General features: G+C 40.1%; 1 non-coding gene across 1 annotated transcript; it reads right to left on the reverse strand.

Annotated features, from left to right (window-relative positions):
* Positions 1–3,163: 3,163 nt before the first annotated feature.
* Positions 3,164–3,245, reverse strand: trnas-uga (transfer RNA serine (anticodon UGA)). The gene has a single exon. It is a non-coding gene; the product is annotated as a tRNA-Ser (tRNA).
* Positions 3,246–15,379: the final 12,134 nt, after the last annotated feature.

Raw genomic sequence — 15,379 nt, forward strand, 5'->3', positions numbered from 1 at the left:
CTGAACCCAGATGCTGTAACCTCATTATTAAGGCTACTCTGCAACACACAGAGAATGTAACAGCTACAACTTTTTTCGATCATATCATGTCTGGTATAAAGCACTTTTTTTGCATTGGTATATGTGTGCAGTATGTGTCACGCTGGTTGTACCACTTCAGACAGTTGTGAAGGACCAGTGTGAAAACTTTGCATCACACTACTTTTCCATCTTTGTTTCTTTTACATGATGAAAATCTAAGCTACGTCAGCAACCTCTCACTCCCAAGCACTGTATTCAAGACTGACTGGGAACAGAGATCAATACATCTGACTTGAAACCAATAACTAATAACTGAAGACCAACAAGACCCAATATCAGTGTATTACAACTGTATTTAAATGTTTCCTTTGTCAAATAATAGAGTTATAGCTCCATGCTGTATTATGGAAATACAAAAAACTGATCATTGAATGTGTTCAAAGCTCCGTTTGTGCTTTTTGCTGACAACTGAATCTGGAGGTCATTCAGGAAGGGCTAACAATAGATCCAATTCTCCACTATATCAAAAGGACTCAGCTAAGGTGGTTCAGACATCTGACAAGGATGCCTCCGGGATGCTTCCTTGGAAGGCTGTTTCAGAAATGTCGTGCCAGGAGGAGGCAGACCCAGGACCTGCTGGATAGATTACATCTCTCTGGCTTGGGATCAATTTGGTGCTGCTCTGGAAAAACAGGATGGATGGATGGACGGATGGATGGATAGATGGATGGATGTGGAAACACTACTGTAGATTTAACTCAGCGTAACGACAATTTAAAGGAGCATTACACCCCTTTATGTTTTAAAACACCTGATTGAATTAAGTTAACAAGAAGGCAGATTTAGTTCTTGCTAATCTAGTGGAAAATATTTCAACTAAATGTTGTTTTCGAACCCTTTAAAGTCAGACAACGAGCACTACGGAGGGAAACACAAGCACTATCCTCTTCCTATTTGAGTTTCACGGCCAAGTCTATTTTCCATAGAGATCATGTACCAGTCACAGGTCACAGGTTGAAAGCTTATAGAAAGCCAATCTCATCACCGATGGTGCTAATATTACATAACCAATACCCTGAGCAATAAAAATCAGCATAAAGATCTGTCTTGTTGCCTGTTTAAGGGGCTGTTTTTGAAATGCAGCTTTTGATTTCAAGACTTTGTGCGACTCAGCTGATATTAAGTCTGATCTGCCTTCAAAGAGGAGAATGAGTAGTTTAAACAAAGTATTAAACAATTTTCTGCTGAGAACAGGAGTTTTAGCACAAAGCAAAGATGCATCCAAGTTATGTGATCAAGGAAAAAGACATTTTATGATGGCAATGTGGACTGTGGTGGCATTTTTCATTACATGGCTACTGAGGCCTGCAGTACTTGACCTTCACTCCCTTAGAAAGTCCTCCTCAGACCCGAACTCTTCCATGGCATGCATTTTTAATTGTGTAGAGGCATTCACACAATGCCACAGGTAGGTTCGAATCCTACCTGTGGCGTTTGCCGCACATCTTCCCTGCTTGCATGCACACTGCTTTCTTGACACTCTGCAGTGTAGCTTTTCAAATACAGCTATCTTCAGCAAGCACTTTAGCTTCTACACTTCTGTTCCGCAGATAATTCTGCTTCTCAGCTGTTTTCAGCAGATTCCACTACACGGCATTCACACTGCATTTTTGCAGGAAATGCAACTTTTTCTAGTTTCTCTTTGATATTTGGACATATTGGGACCTCATAAATGTAAAAACAAAGAATTGCCAGATTTTTTTTTTTTACCTGATTTTTGTTTCTGACAAAAATGAGATCCACATATGAGGGCATTCGTTTTAAATTTTGATAGAACAGTGACAGTAAAATGTCCTCGTAAGTGGATATCAGGCGCTTGTAGAGAAAAATTAGTGTTTTTAGGTCTAGACAACCCAAAATGTGATGTCCATATATGTGGACACCAGGTCCTAGGAGTTTAATCTACTTCTTAATACTTAATCTGTAGCATAAATACACCAAATACTTATCTGATTTGGTTCCTGACCACATGTTAATGCTGCAAACATCACCGCCAACAAGTCACTACAAGTCCATTAATTTCCAGTTGAGCTGAGCGACTGAAGCGTGCAAGGTCAGGAGGTTAACAAGCTTGTCAACAGAGAAAAGTTTTGTAGTCTCTGGGCCTCAGCCAGCCAGATTTCCACGCTTTGTTGTTTCTGTCACTTGATTTTAGAAATAATAGTTCTGCCTGTCTGGGTTATACAGTTAATGTTCCCCATTGTGCGTATCCACACAACATTATGACACTTAGTCTTTTACAGCTTGCTCATGAAAAGCACTGAAAAAAACCCACTGAACTGTACTAGACCATCAGAGCCTCTCATACCAGCTCCATCTGGTCAGAAAAGAGTAGCCCATCAATCAGGTTGCTGACATTATGGACGTGAGGTAAGGACAAACTTATCAAAGAGGGGTCCGTGATCAAATACGGAACTATTTGGGGCGCTCGACGTAAAGTGGTCTGGGAGCTCTTCACCTGGAGAGCAGCAAGTGGTACACAATCATTCTCTTCCTCTTTCATTTTCATCTCTCCATCTATCAGCACGTTCAAGTAGATTTCTATTAGTCAACAATGGTCGCTGCTCAGTTAGAAACACTCTGCGAGGAAGGGAGGGAGAGAAGGACACGGAGGCAGTCATAGACAGCAACAAATACAAGTGCTTACTGCTGTAATCCTATCAGGCAGGGCATGTTGGCTTTATGCAGCGTTTGAGAGGTCAACATAAACTGTACGGACATGATGGAGAGAGGGGGGAATGCTTAGAGGAGCTCCTCAGATTCAAATGGTCAACAACAAGTACACTCACTGAGCATCACACATCCATGGACATTGTTTGCTGTGCTAGATGTGGTCGTCCCGTCACAGTTAGCCTTTAAAAAGGAACCCCTCCATGTCTAAACGTGGACAAATTGTGCAGTCTTTAACTGCTTTTTGGGCTTTTGCAAATACCTGAACATTGTAACCTTTTTAACAGTGAGTTCAGAATTCAGTTATTGTAGTCTAAGGAGCTTTTCTTTACAAGCTCCTTAGACTGAGTTCAGAATACTTTAATACATAAGGAAACTATGTGTGTTACAGTTGCTCCAATGAGCATGTTAACGCTGTGAGCAGGATTTGAACCTGCGCGGGGAAACCCCATTGGATTTCAAGTCCAACGCCTTAACCTCTCGGCCACCACAGCTGGGTGTTCTACCTACTGAGCACGTTCCTGTTGATTAGAGGTAAAAATGTTAGTGCTGATTAAATTGATTCAAGAGAGAACATTTAGCAGAGATCTAGCTCACAACTAGCCACTATTTTAACTTTACTGACATTAAGCACTGCTCAAAAAATTAAAGGAACACTTTGAAAACATGCAAGATCTTAATAATAAATAAAAACATCTATGTGTACTCATATAGTGTCCCCAGTGTGTTAGTGACGAAAGGATACCACATTGTTAGATGGAAATAAATGAGGGCTGAATTCAAAGACAGCCTGAAAATCACTGTGGAAATAATCATGCTGCAGGTTATTTTTTTTGGACAAAAGTCACGTCACAAAGTCTGTTTGTGATTGTTTGGTCAGTTAAACTCACACCAGTGTCCTGCTGAAGGTCATTTTATAGTTCTGGCAGTGCTCATTCACCCATCACCCTGCTTGCACAAAGAAGCAGATGCTGTTCTGGCTGATGGGTTGAGGACCTTCTACAGCCCTGTCCAGCTCTCCTACAGTAACTCCCTGTGTTTTGGAATCTCCTCCATCCTCTTAAGACTGTGCTGGAGACACAGAAAGCCTTCTAGTAACGACATATATTGATGTGCCATCCTGGAGGAGTTGGAGTACTGTGCAACCTCTGTAGGGTCCAGATATGGACTCATGCTACCAGTAGTCACACTGACCCTTGCCAAATGCAAAACTAGTGAAAGAACAGTTAGAAAAGATGAGGAGGGGAACATATGAGGGTCCTCCACCTGTGAAACCATTCCTGTTTTGGTGGTTGTCCCATTGTTGCCCCTCTAGTGCACCTGTTGTTAATTTCATTAACACCAAAGCAGCTGAAACTGATTAACATCCCCCTCAACTACTTAACTGAGCAGATCAGTATCCCTACTGAATTAACAAAAAATATATATAAAAAACACGTTTACATCTATGGGTGGCACAGTGGTATTAATATCTCCAGGGCTGGGTCCACATCTGTTTGCTGTCTGAAGAGTTTCCAGATGTATCGAGGACAAAGTGATATAACTCTTTTCAAACAAATTTGGACATAAAGGATGTCTTTTCACCAAATGAAATTGACTGCTTTTTAGATAGAGCTTTTCTAGTCTTTCTAACCTCTCTAAGCACTTAACACTACAAACCACATTCATACACCAGTTTATTTTATGCACTTAAGTCTATAGCCAATTGAGAAATGCCAACTAATCTAACATGCATATGTTTAGACTGTGGGAGGAAACCCTCTCAGTCACTAACCTGAACACAGAACTGCTGTATGTTGTTTAATCTTCTCATCCCTGCTGATGTCCCCATCAGTGCAGGACTTGTGGGCGTGCCCTCAAATAGAAGTCTGTACCACCGCAGTGACATTAGCGTCTAATGGTGTAACTACATGTGGTAGTTTGTGTTGCTGTATTGTTGAACTCCTGTGGTGAATGCTAACGCATTTGTCACGTCTGATAGAAGCACTGCAGGTTCAAATCCCATGTGGTGATGTAAAGCTTCCTTCTTGGCTAATGTTAACAGCTGTAGCAACATCAATATAAGCAAGAAAAAACAAAACAGCTCAGAAACAAGCAATAAGCCGACTGCAAAGTGTCACATCATGTTTTTCTTTTCTGTGTCTGAAAAGCTTTTCTCCAAACTGACAGAAACGGTAGAGGTTTTATTATTAATCCTTTATTTATCCAGGTAAAAGTCTTGTTTCCAAGAGAAACCTGGCACCAACAATGCAGTTAATGAGTATGTCAATATTATTTTGTATTATTAAGTTGCATTAAAGATATGATACTGGGATGGTGGCATTAACAAACAGACAGAAGGAGGAGCTAGGGCGGCAGAGGTGAATATGTGAAGGTTTTTATTGGGAGTGACCAGAATGGACAAGATTAGAAATGACTAGATTGGAGGGACAGCTCAGGATGAGTGATCTGGAGATAAAGTTTGAGAGGCAAGGCTGAGATGGTTTCTGGGGGTGGCTGTGGCCCAGAAGGTAGAGCAGGTCATCTACTAATCGGAAAATTGGTGATCCCCTGGCCGCTCCAGTCTGTGTGCCAAAGTATTCTTGGGCAAGAACCCTGAAGGACCCTTAAAGCGTTCATGGGAGTACAAATATGTGTGAATGGTAGATAGAAAGCATTTAGAAGTCTAAAAATGTGCTTGAATAAAAGTGTGTAAATGAATGAATGAGACATGTTGCATAAAGTGTTTTTAGAGTAGGAAAGCACTACATACGAACCACCCCATTTACCATGATGTGGACATGTGCTGAAGAGGGATAGTGGATATATGAGGCAAAGTATGCTGAAGATGGAACTGCCCAGGGAGGAGGAAAAGAGGAAAACCACAGTGAAGGAGGACATTCACAGAGTCAGAGTGACAAAGGAGGATGCTGGGGATAGGATGAGATGGAGGCAGATGATCCAATGTGGCGACCCCTCAAGGGAGATGGAAAAAAAAAGATACTGCATCTAAGATAAGGAGAATCTCCCGTTGGATGGTCTGTAATCATTTGCACATTAAACATAATGCTGGAAATGTGTCGAACATCTCAGGGGCGTAATTTCCAGGGGGTTTTAGGGGGGGTTATGACCCAACCAATAATCCAATAATCAGACCCAACCAATATAACCCCCCGAATAAAATTATGAATAATCTTGCGTAAATAGGCTGCTGATTTTCTTTACTCATTTCAGGTATTACCAGCAAAATAGTTGCATGTTTAATCATCTGGGAATTTACCCAGATTTATTTAGACAGAGATCTTTGGTGTTACCAAACACACGTTGTGCCATACAACACCACGCAGCCATGTCCTCTGATTTACAACAGCAGCCCTTCTTTGCAATAACAGTCGACTGACTGAATGTGCAAAAAAAGTGCAGACCTATTGTTGAGATTGCAGTTATTTTTCTTCATGCACCTCAAGGTGTTCATCACTTGTTTTGCGAATGGCTCATCAAATGTGAACATTCAGAATGCACTTGTGCTTCTTTACACTGAGAGAAAGGGGAAAGGTTGCAGGTGTTTTGTAATATCATGCAGTGGTTTTATTGCCGTGCTTGAGATCACACCGATGTGGTCCAAGAACTAAAATGAGTTTGACACCCCTGATTTAGCAACTTGTGTTTTTAGAAAAAAAGGGGGAAAAGGGAAATGGCGTCTCTCAGAATGTCAGTTTTCCTATTTCTTCTGTCTTTTCTCGTCTCTTTGAGTGTCTCCTCCTTTTCTGTGTAGTTTAACGTGTGTTCCAGTGGGAGTACTCGGTTCAGTTTGTGTTTTATAAACAGTCAGAACGCCCACAGCTCCCATGTGTAGGCGGATCCCTGTGCCCTCACTGTGACTCTGTAGACATCTCTATATCAACACGGTGCAAACAACTCGAGAACACGCACACGCAGACACACACCAGGACGCACGGCTGTCAGCCCCGTTGGAAACTGCGCGTGCACGCTGGCGTACACACGTTATCGCAACGTACTCACACGCGCACGCACGCGCACACTAACCTGTCAGTCGTCAGGAGGAAAGAACAGTCAGCTGAGACATGCAAGTGTAGGAAAACATTTCATCCTTATTACCCTGTTATTCTCGCTCACGCACACACGCGCTCGCTCTGTATTTCTGTATTTAGGCATTATCATTCTCACCTTTTCTCATATTTCTTTCTCACGAGGGGCCTCCTCCCCCCCTCCCTCACTCCCTCCTCAACTTAATCTCTCTCTCGGTCTCTCTCCCTTTTCTCTTCCTCAGTCTTTCCCCCCCCTCAAGGTGTCTAAGCTGTGAGACATTTAATCGCCGCGGTAACGGTTTCATATCTGGAACAGAAATCAAATAATGCCAGATGATTTACTCCCCCTAGCAACCAGGGAGCACAGCCCTAGCAACCGACCCAGCCAGCAGGCCAGACCTAATCAGGTTGAAAATATTTCAATTATTGTGTTGATTCTTGGAGGTGTGTGTGTATGTGTGTGTGTGTGTGTGTGTGTAAAGGTGGGTCTGCTGTATTTTAATGATGTCATCTGCTGCTGGCCTGAATATGTGAATGTGGAAGGAAAGGCAACTGCGTCGTGTCACAGAAGTGATTGAGTGCTATTAGAAGTGCTGCTGTTATGATGGAGACATTAGAAGGATACAACAACACATGGTCATTCTGGCTTGGATAGTGTAACAGTTGGCATGCTCTGTGTGTGTGTGTGTGTGTGTGTGTGTGTGTGTGTGTGTGTGTGTGTGTGTGTGTGTGTGTGTGTGTGTGTGTGTGTGTGTGTGCATAAGAAAGAGAACACCAGAGTTGGCGAGGCAGAAATGACAGAGGATAGCCAGAGAGCGGGGACAGGATCCAAACTCCAGGGTGCCAAAGGACCAAATCAAGCTTTTTACTCCACCGCTCTATCAGACACAGTTGCACAACATTCATTTGTGTTGTAGCTTTGGAAAAAAGTGGAATTGTGTGTGTTTGAGTGTGTGTGTGTGTGTGGAGCAGCTGTTTATGCAGTTTGTGTGTCTGTGTGTTTGTTGGAGGTGTGGAAGCGCCTGCACGCAGTGGTGTGGGTGTGGGGGGGGGGGCTTTATTGAAGGCTCGCCCAGTCAATCGATAAGTTTGTGTGTGAGTGTGTCTGAGCTACACCAAGACCACATCTTTGCACCACATCTCACTTTAATTCAAGCTAATTCAAGTTGGTTGAAAGAAGCTTGATTGTCACAAAAATTTGCCAAATGATTAAATGCTTTGAGTTCTGAATCGAGATGTTTAGGTGCCTAACATTCACAAATCTTTGTCTCTGCTGATTTTCCCATTGTGGCCAGGATCTGTAAGTATTTGGACAATGACAGATTTTGTGTAGTTTTGGTTCTCCACGCCACCACAGTGGATTTTAAATCAAGAAAACAAGAGCAGACTTTCAGCTTTAATTTAAGAGTTTTAAGAAAAGTACTCCGTCAGCTGTTTAGTACCCTTAAAGTTTTTGATGCTTCTCTCATAGATTTAATATGTTTTTGCAGCCGAACGACGGCCTCCCTCTTTTGTATCGACATCTCTCTGGAGCTCACACAGAAAGTGAACAGCTGCCAAATGCAAGCTCAACACTTTGAATCGTCAGATCATTTCCATGTTTAATTTGTCTTAGCATAACCAGGGAAACCCGTCTCACCTGTCGTTTGTCACTCACTTGCCAGATTCCTTTTAACCATCTCACAAAAATGCTAATTCAGTACTTTTGTTAAACCCCTCGAATTAAAGCTGAGCTCTGCACTTCGATCAAATCTTGTTTGTATGATTTAAAATCCACTCTTGTTGGGTACGCAGGCAAAATTATAAAAGTGTCACCTGATCCTGAGTTTTAAGTTTATGGACAAATATTCTCCATTTTGGCTTTTAGGTTCTTTATTGTTTAAATGATCATCTTTTTGTATTTTCTTAGTATTCTGAGCCTTTAGTTCATTGTTTCAGTTAGGGCTTGTACACTGTAAAATCTAATTAGTTCCCAGAACTCAAAAAAATTATGGAAACTCGTTGCCTCAAAAAAATTGAGTAAAGCTTAGCTAAAAATGACTAAGTTAGGACAAGGTATTTATTTTGAGTACTCTGTACAAGCTCATTTGTTCCCAGAACTCAAAAAAATTGGATCAAGTTTACGTAAGATGACCAAGTTAGGGCAACTTACTCATTTTGAGTACACTGTACTCAAAATGTACACAGCCGTGTTAGTTCCCAGAACTCAAAAAAATTATGGAAACTCGTTGCCTCAAAAAAACTAAGTAAAGCTTACTTAGGATGACTGTTAGGACAACTTATACATTGCAAGTCTGCAGCATTAAGAATAACTTGATATTTCTGACTGTACAATACTAATAGTTAACCTACTGACAAACATTTCAAGTTCAACTAAATGAAAAAACAATTTGTGGTAACCTGATTATGACTAAAAATAATTAACAACACTTTTTGTAATGATGTTAAAATGAGCACAACTTTTATTTTCAAACACAACAAAGTACAACAGCCAACATACTGGACACTGTTCTGCTGAACAACAAACAATTATATTGCCATCACTGTTATAATCTTACAATGAAACAAAGTCTTAGATGTAATTATTCTGAAAATAAGTTTAGGCCTACCACAAGTTTGTTTTGTACTTACATTATTTATATAATCAAAATAAAATATTTGTTGTTCTGTCACAAGTGCAGTCTCTAATTTAAACAACACATTCGTTTTTCATTCCAACACAGGAGCTGGAATGTTGTAATATTTTAAGGATGGCTTGTTTCCAGTCCAGGCATTACTGCCTGAATGACTGTCATGGATCGAGGTGATCCAAATGTAGGTGCAGAAGAAAGTCTTTAACTTCCCTTAAGTACAGTGGCAGTGGATGTGGGTTGGAGATGCAATGAGCTTGAACCTGCAGGTGACCACCTTCACTGACCACACCATCTGTGATGGAGGACTCATCTCCAAGCAAGCAAACAATCATATTTTTTGGAACATGAACTTAATTGCTTTCTTAAAACATTTTTTTCTGCATTTGGTATAAAACAGACTCCAATTTAGACAATCTCAGGCTCCCTCCCCACCGGAGAGGTGACCCAATGTCCCAATTGTCAGTCTGGATAGCCGTGACCACCACGCAACACACAATATTGTCATGAAAGCATCATTTTAAAAAGGGCTATGCAAACATGGGCAATAACTTTCATTCTAATGATGTGCAAAATGATTTGGGCACAAAACAAATTTTGCTGTTAGAAAACTTGCAGACTTCACTATATACAGTGTAGACCCTCTAAACTAAGTTTGGGGGATGTGAACTTTCAAGAAATGCAGACCAAACTGTTGTTGTTTGTTTACTTACACAGCATGTCTTGTAGAATTAACTGGAGTCACAGCAACAGCATAGTGCAGTCATATCTCAAGTCTAATAACAGACAGGAAAAGATCAGTAAAGAAACAACTTCCCCAAACCAAAGCACAAACAAAACAATAAGTAAAACAGGCTGATCTAAAGTATGATTAAAGTTCAGCCTGATTAATATAAATGTCACTGACAGTTGCTAATATATTGGAAAACCAAAATACTTACCACTGAGTTGATGTCTTCCTGTCCAACAACAGGAGTGCTGGTCCTGATCGGCCTCAAAGACAGTAAGAAGCAAGCAGAGGGAGAAAAAACAGAACATTTTTCAGAAACTGATTTGATCCTTAATGGCTGTGCAATCATTGTAACATAGAGTTTGCTTATGTTGTTAAATAAAGGCTAGATTTGACATTAATAGATGCCACAGATGTTCTAAAGCTGCCACAAAGCATGAAAACGTCGGAGCATTTTTGCAAATATGTGATGTCTTGATAGATCGAGCAGATATTTGAAATTCACACAGCTACATTCTCGCCTGAAAATATCTTAAAAGTTTATTTTGTGACCCAGAAAAAGTAATACGTTTTTCAGCAGTGCTCCTCCGCCATTGCCGCGCTTACAAGTGCGCACAGGCTCCGACAACCGCAGCCGACAAATGCGATCCTCCTTTTCCCCAGACTACCCTTTCTGGGTCACAAAATAACCTTTTAAGATATTTTCAGGCGAGAATGTAGCTGAGTAATGCTCAAATATCTACTTGATTTATCAAAATATCACATATTTGCAAAAGTGCTTCCACGTTTTCGGAGAGCTCCGTTATCCACCCCCCACACCCACCCCACCCCTAACGGCTGCACCTCCCAAAGAATTTTGTCTGGGCTCTTATCTCACTTATTTATTTCAAACAATCAACAAAAAAATTCACCGACATAGTTTTATGTAAGGTTTTTAAGGCTGTGGTGTTAATTTTTAAGTAACATGAGCACAGCGGCAACAGCAACGCTAGGCTAACACTAACTAGCTAGCAAGATTATAAACCTGGTGCTAAACTAAGAGAAGCCACAAAATCAGTTTGAATAAGAGTAAACATTTACTCACCAAGTCAGTAAAGATCCACAGCAATGACAACAATAATATCTCCAGGTTTGCTCAATATATTCCATAACAAATGCTGGCGCCATGAACATGCGGACTGATCCGGGAGGGAGGAGGATGGTAGTCACGTGGCATTTTCAAAACACATCTTTCATCCTTCCGCCCTGAGAAGCAAAACTTCCAGCTTACTTAGTTTTTCTAAGTTAGGACAGCTCAAATTAATCGAGTTTATCAGCATTTTTGCATAAAAAGTACTGGTAACTTATTTAAATTGAGTTCTAATAACAAATTGATAAAAATTGAGTTCAGCCTATTTAATATTTTTAATTAAACACAATATTACATTTTACAGTGTATTTGAATTTATTGGTTCCTAAGTGTTTCCCTCTGTGTTCTGTCTTCTCCTTGTATTAAGTTTACTTTTGTGTCTGAGTTTCTTGGTTAAGATATTCTTACCTACTTCCTGGTTTACTTTGCTAGTTACTTATCTTCTGTCTCTTGTACTCAGTTTTACTTCCTGCCCTGTGACTGTGTTGATTGTGGGCACCTCTGTCTCATTTCCTTAAATAGCCCTTAGTGTGTGAGTATAAATAGTGCTGTCACCCCTCAGTATGGTGGCCCTAAGAGGAGAAATGCACTGCAACATAAAGTAATAACCAATAGAAATATTTTACAAAAACACAAGTATTTTTGCACAGACAATAACAGGACAGAACATCTGCTGAAGTGACCGAAACCTAAACATGGGAAAGAGTCCACTGAGGAAAAGATGCAGATAATATGTGCTTTAATCTAACAACTCTGTAGATACATGTTAGCTATTAGCCATTTACTGTAAACATGTAACTTCTGCAACACGCCACTGTATCGTTATCCTCTGTTATGCCGCCTGTTCACCCTAGTTATTTGTCCTTGTGTCACAACTACTGCTGGATTTATGTTATTTTATTTACTTAATTACTGGAAGTAAAAACCTTATTCTAAACTCATCACATATGGACACCTACAAACAAAATAAACAAACAAAATGGAACCATCTTTAAAAACAAACAAACAAAAAAAAACTAGCCAAGTAGTTCTTGGAGCCTAAACTTAAGGCATGAGCTTCCAATCGGCAACAAAGGCACTGCCTACAGCTACAACATGTCAGTGTGGGTCTGTGAAGCTCTGTGGAGCACTAATGGAGTACCAATACAGTACAATGCTTGGATCTGGAATTGTGTGCAGTCCTCCAAAAGGCCATCAGCATGTGGCCAAACAGCAACGACACAATGCACAGACCGGTTGCTGATGGGGTGAAAAGTTTTCCTGAACAGGAAAGTGAACCTCAAAAGACAAATTTAACAAGAGGAGAAATAAACCCAAGCAACAGTTGTACTACCATACAAAGAAGTTCTTTATAAATTATGACTTCTGTATAAATGAACAAGAGTAGCCTACATATTCCACATATTTTTGTAGCAACAACAAGTAGACACAGGACTACAAAACTCTGCATAGCATTAATATACAACCACGGAGGGACATTTACATCAACACCACCTGTTCAACCTGCTTTTTTAAAGGAAGACTCTTATTGGTCGTCATTCAATAGTGCTTCAGCAGTACTGAATTTTTTTCTGCATCAACGAAATGAAGGATACCTAGCAACACCAGCAGTATCTGACAGTATGGCAAAATTTAACATCTTTGAATGAGGATGTGCTGAATGCAGTAGCAGCAGAGGACGCCTTCAGATCATCTTGTGCTGTATCTTTTTCTGTATTGATTTATCAAATTTTTTTCTATTTAATTCCTGTCTGATACTGTGATAATGCCACAAATAAAGAGGGTGAAGCACAGAGCAGAGAAGGTTAAAAAAAACCTGCTTTAATCTAATCTGCTCTTTCAATCCCTTTTATTCTCTTATTGTAATTATGTGTGACAATTGGCCTTTAGGGACGAGACAAGTCTCCTTTAGTGACATTTGCTGTTTGGAAGGTGGCAGGGGAGGGTGACAGAGCAGAAAGACAGACATACAAACCACCGGGAAATCTCGGCAGGGAGAGAGAAAACGAAGAGTGTTTGAATGACGCGCAGAAATGGATGTAAAAATGGGCTTTTGAGAGATTATGAATTTACATATCTTAATAGAGAAATGCATGGTGTGGCTTCTCACCCACAAAAAGGGAAGAAGCTGAAAAGCTCATCTTTGTCGAATGTGTTTCACCCGTGTGTATTTGTGACAAATTTAGGGTGGTGCAACGTGGACCCATGACGGTTCTGTGTTTTAATGATCACTCTACTCTTCGGTTGTTATCCATGTTCAGAACTGTTTGGATGATTTCGCACTAAATGTCATTTTTCTTTCTAGCCTTTCTGAAGAGCTTTTCACTCAGAATTTGCAGCGGCTCACAGTGGAGGTGGGAGGGGAGGTTGCAGTTCAGCTCCGACCCAGCTTGTTTTTGCCCAAACTGAAGAGTTTTGTTCTGAAATATTCACAATTAATATTTAAAAGGTGACACACATTGTGGATTTCGAAAATATCACAATGCTTTTAGAGAGACCCGTAAGCACCTGGTTCCAGACCTCTCAACTGCCGCCTCCACGTTTCAAATTTTGGAAGTGATTCAGAAAAGTTTGCCTTTGACTCCAGGCTGCGTCCCAGATTAGAGAAAGAATGAGCAGAACTTTAGCTTACAACTTTTTGGTAATATTACTGTGCTGTCACAAAGTCACCGAAGTTTAGATTAATTTTGTTCCAGATTTCTAGTTTGCACATCAATGTGTCACGTTACCATGGTTACACAAAAAATGGGTTAAAAAAAGGAGTGAAGGACTACAAAAGAATGTCTGTTAACAAGTCTAGTCAATGATGACTTATTCTTTGACAAAATATTGTAGGTACGTTTTACTGTACAATCTAGGTAAAATGTCCCAAAACACTGGGAGTGTGTGTTGCTCTAAAACCAGTATATACCTTCAGTATTGATGGTGCCTTTTGAGATGTGGAAGCCGACAATTCCATTGGCACTAATGCAATCCCGTACCATCAGAGACATGCAGGCTTTTGAACTGAGTCCTGATGACGTCCCCTTTCTCTTTATTTCAGAGAACAAAACATCCATTATCATTAAAAAATAATAATAATTAATTTGTCTGATCAGAGAAGAGTTTTCCTTTGCCTCAGTCTTTTAAAATTTCTGGATCATCTTTATATATTTCTTATTTCCATGATAGTGCTTTAACCTGCATTTATGGATGGCACGCTGAACTGTTCAGTTTCTGGAAGTGTTCCTGAGTGGATGCAATGGCTTCCATGATCCATGTTCCATCATACCTGGTTTTAATGCAATGCCCCCAAAGGACCCGAAAATCACAGACATCCAATACTGATTTTCAGCTGATGAACATTATTCTGAAATTGTTCCACAATTTGCAGATTTATAGCTTCTGAGAAACTTTCTCTGTGATAGACATTTTCTTTTATACCCAGTCATGTAAATGACCTGTTGCCAATTAACCAAATTAGTTATAAACTGTTCCTCCAGCTGTTTCTTTCAAGTACCACTTACTTTTCCAGCCTTTTGTTACCCTCATCCCAGATTTTTTAAGATGCGTTGCTGCCATCAAACGCAAAAGGATCTGATTTCTTTCATGAAACAGTAAAATGCATCAGTTTAAATGTTTTCTGCATTTATAAAGGAATAGATCTTTAAATGTTGTATGTAAAATATTACCACATTCTAGCAGTTCATTTTATTATTTATAGAAATTTGACAGTCATGTGACGGCTTGACGAGGTGTTTTTTGTTTTCTTTGGAGGTGGTACTGTAGCTCAGCCTCTCTCCTGACATTTATGGTTTTGTCAGTTTTGTCTTGGTCTTGAAACCACACTTTAAAATCTACTGAATCCCACTGTCACATCACGTGAGCACGAAAGAAATGTCAGGTCTGGAAATCCAAACGCTCAAAACGTCTTTTCTCTTGTATATCTCACAGTTTTTATTTACAATTCCAAATCAAAAAATTCCCTCACAAAATGATTTTGGCTCCTGTCTCTGCGGTTCGAAACAAATAAAATAGTCCCCTAAAACACAGAAAGTCAAACGTTTAATCCCATTCCTATTTTATTCTTCTTAAACTCATAATTCACTCTGAAAATAACTGCAGAACATCT

The sequence above is a fragment of the Pelmatolapia mariae genome, linkage group LG6 (assembly GCF_036321145.2).
Source record: "Pelmatolapia mariae isolate MD_Pm_ZW linkage group LG6, Pm_UMD_F_2, whole genome shotgun sequence".
Taxonomy (NCBI): Eukaryota; Metazoa; Chordata; class Actinopteri; order Cichliformes; family Cichlidae; genus Pelmatolapia; species Pelmatolapia mariae.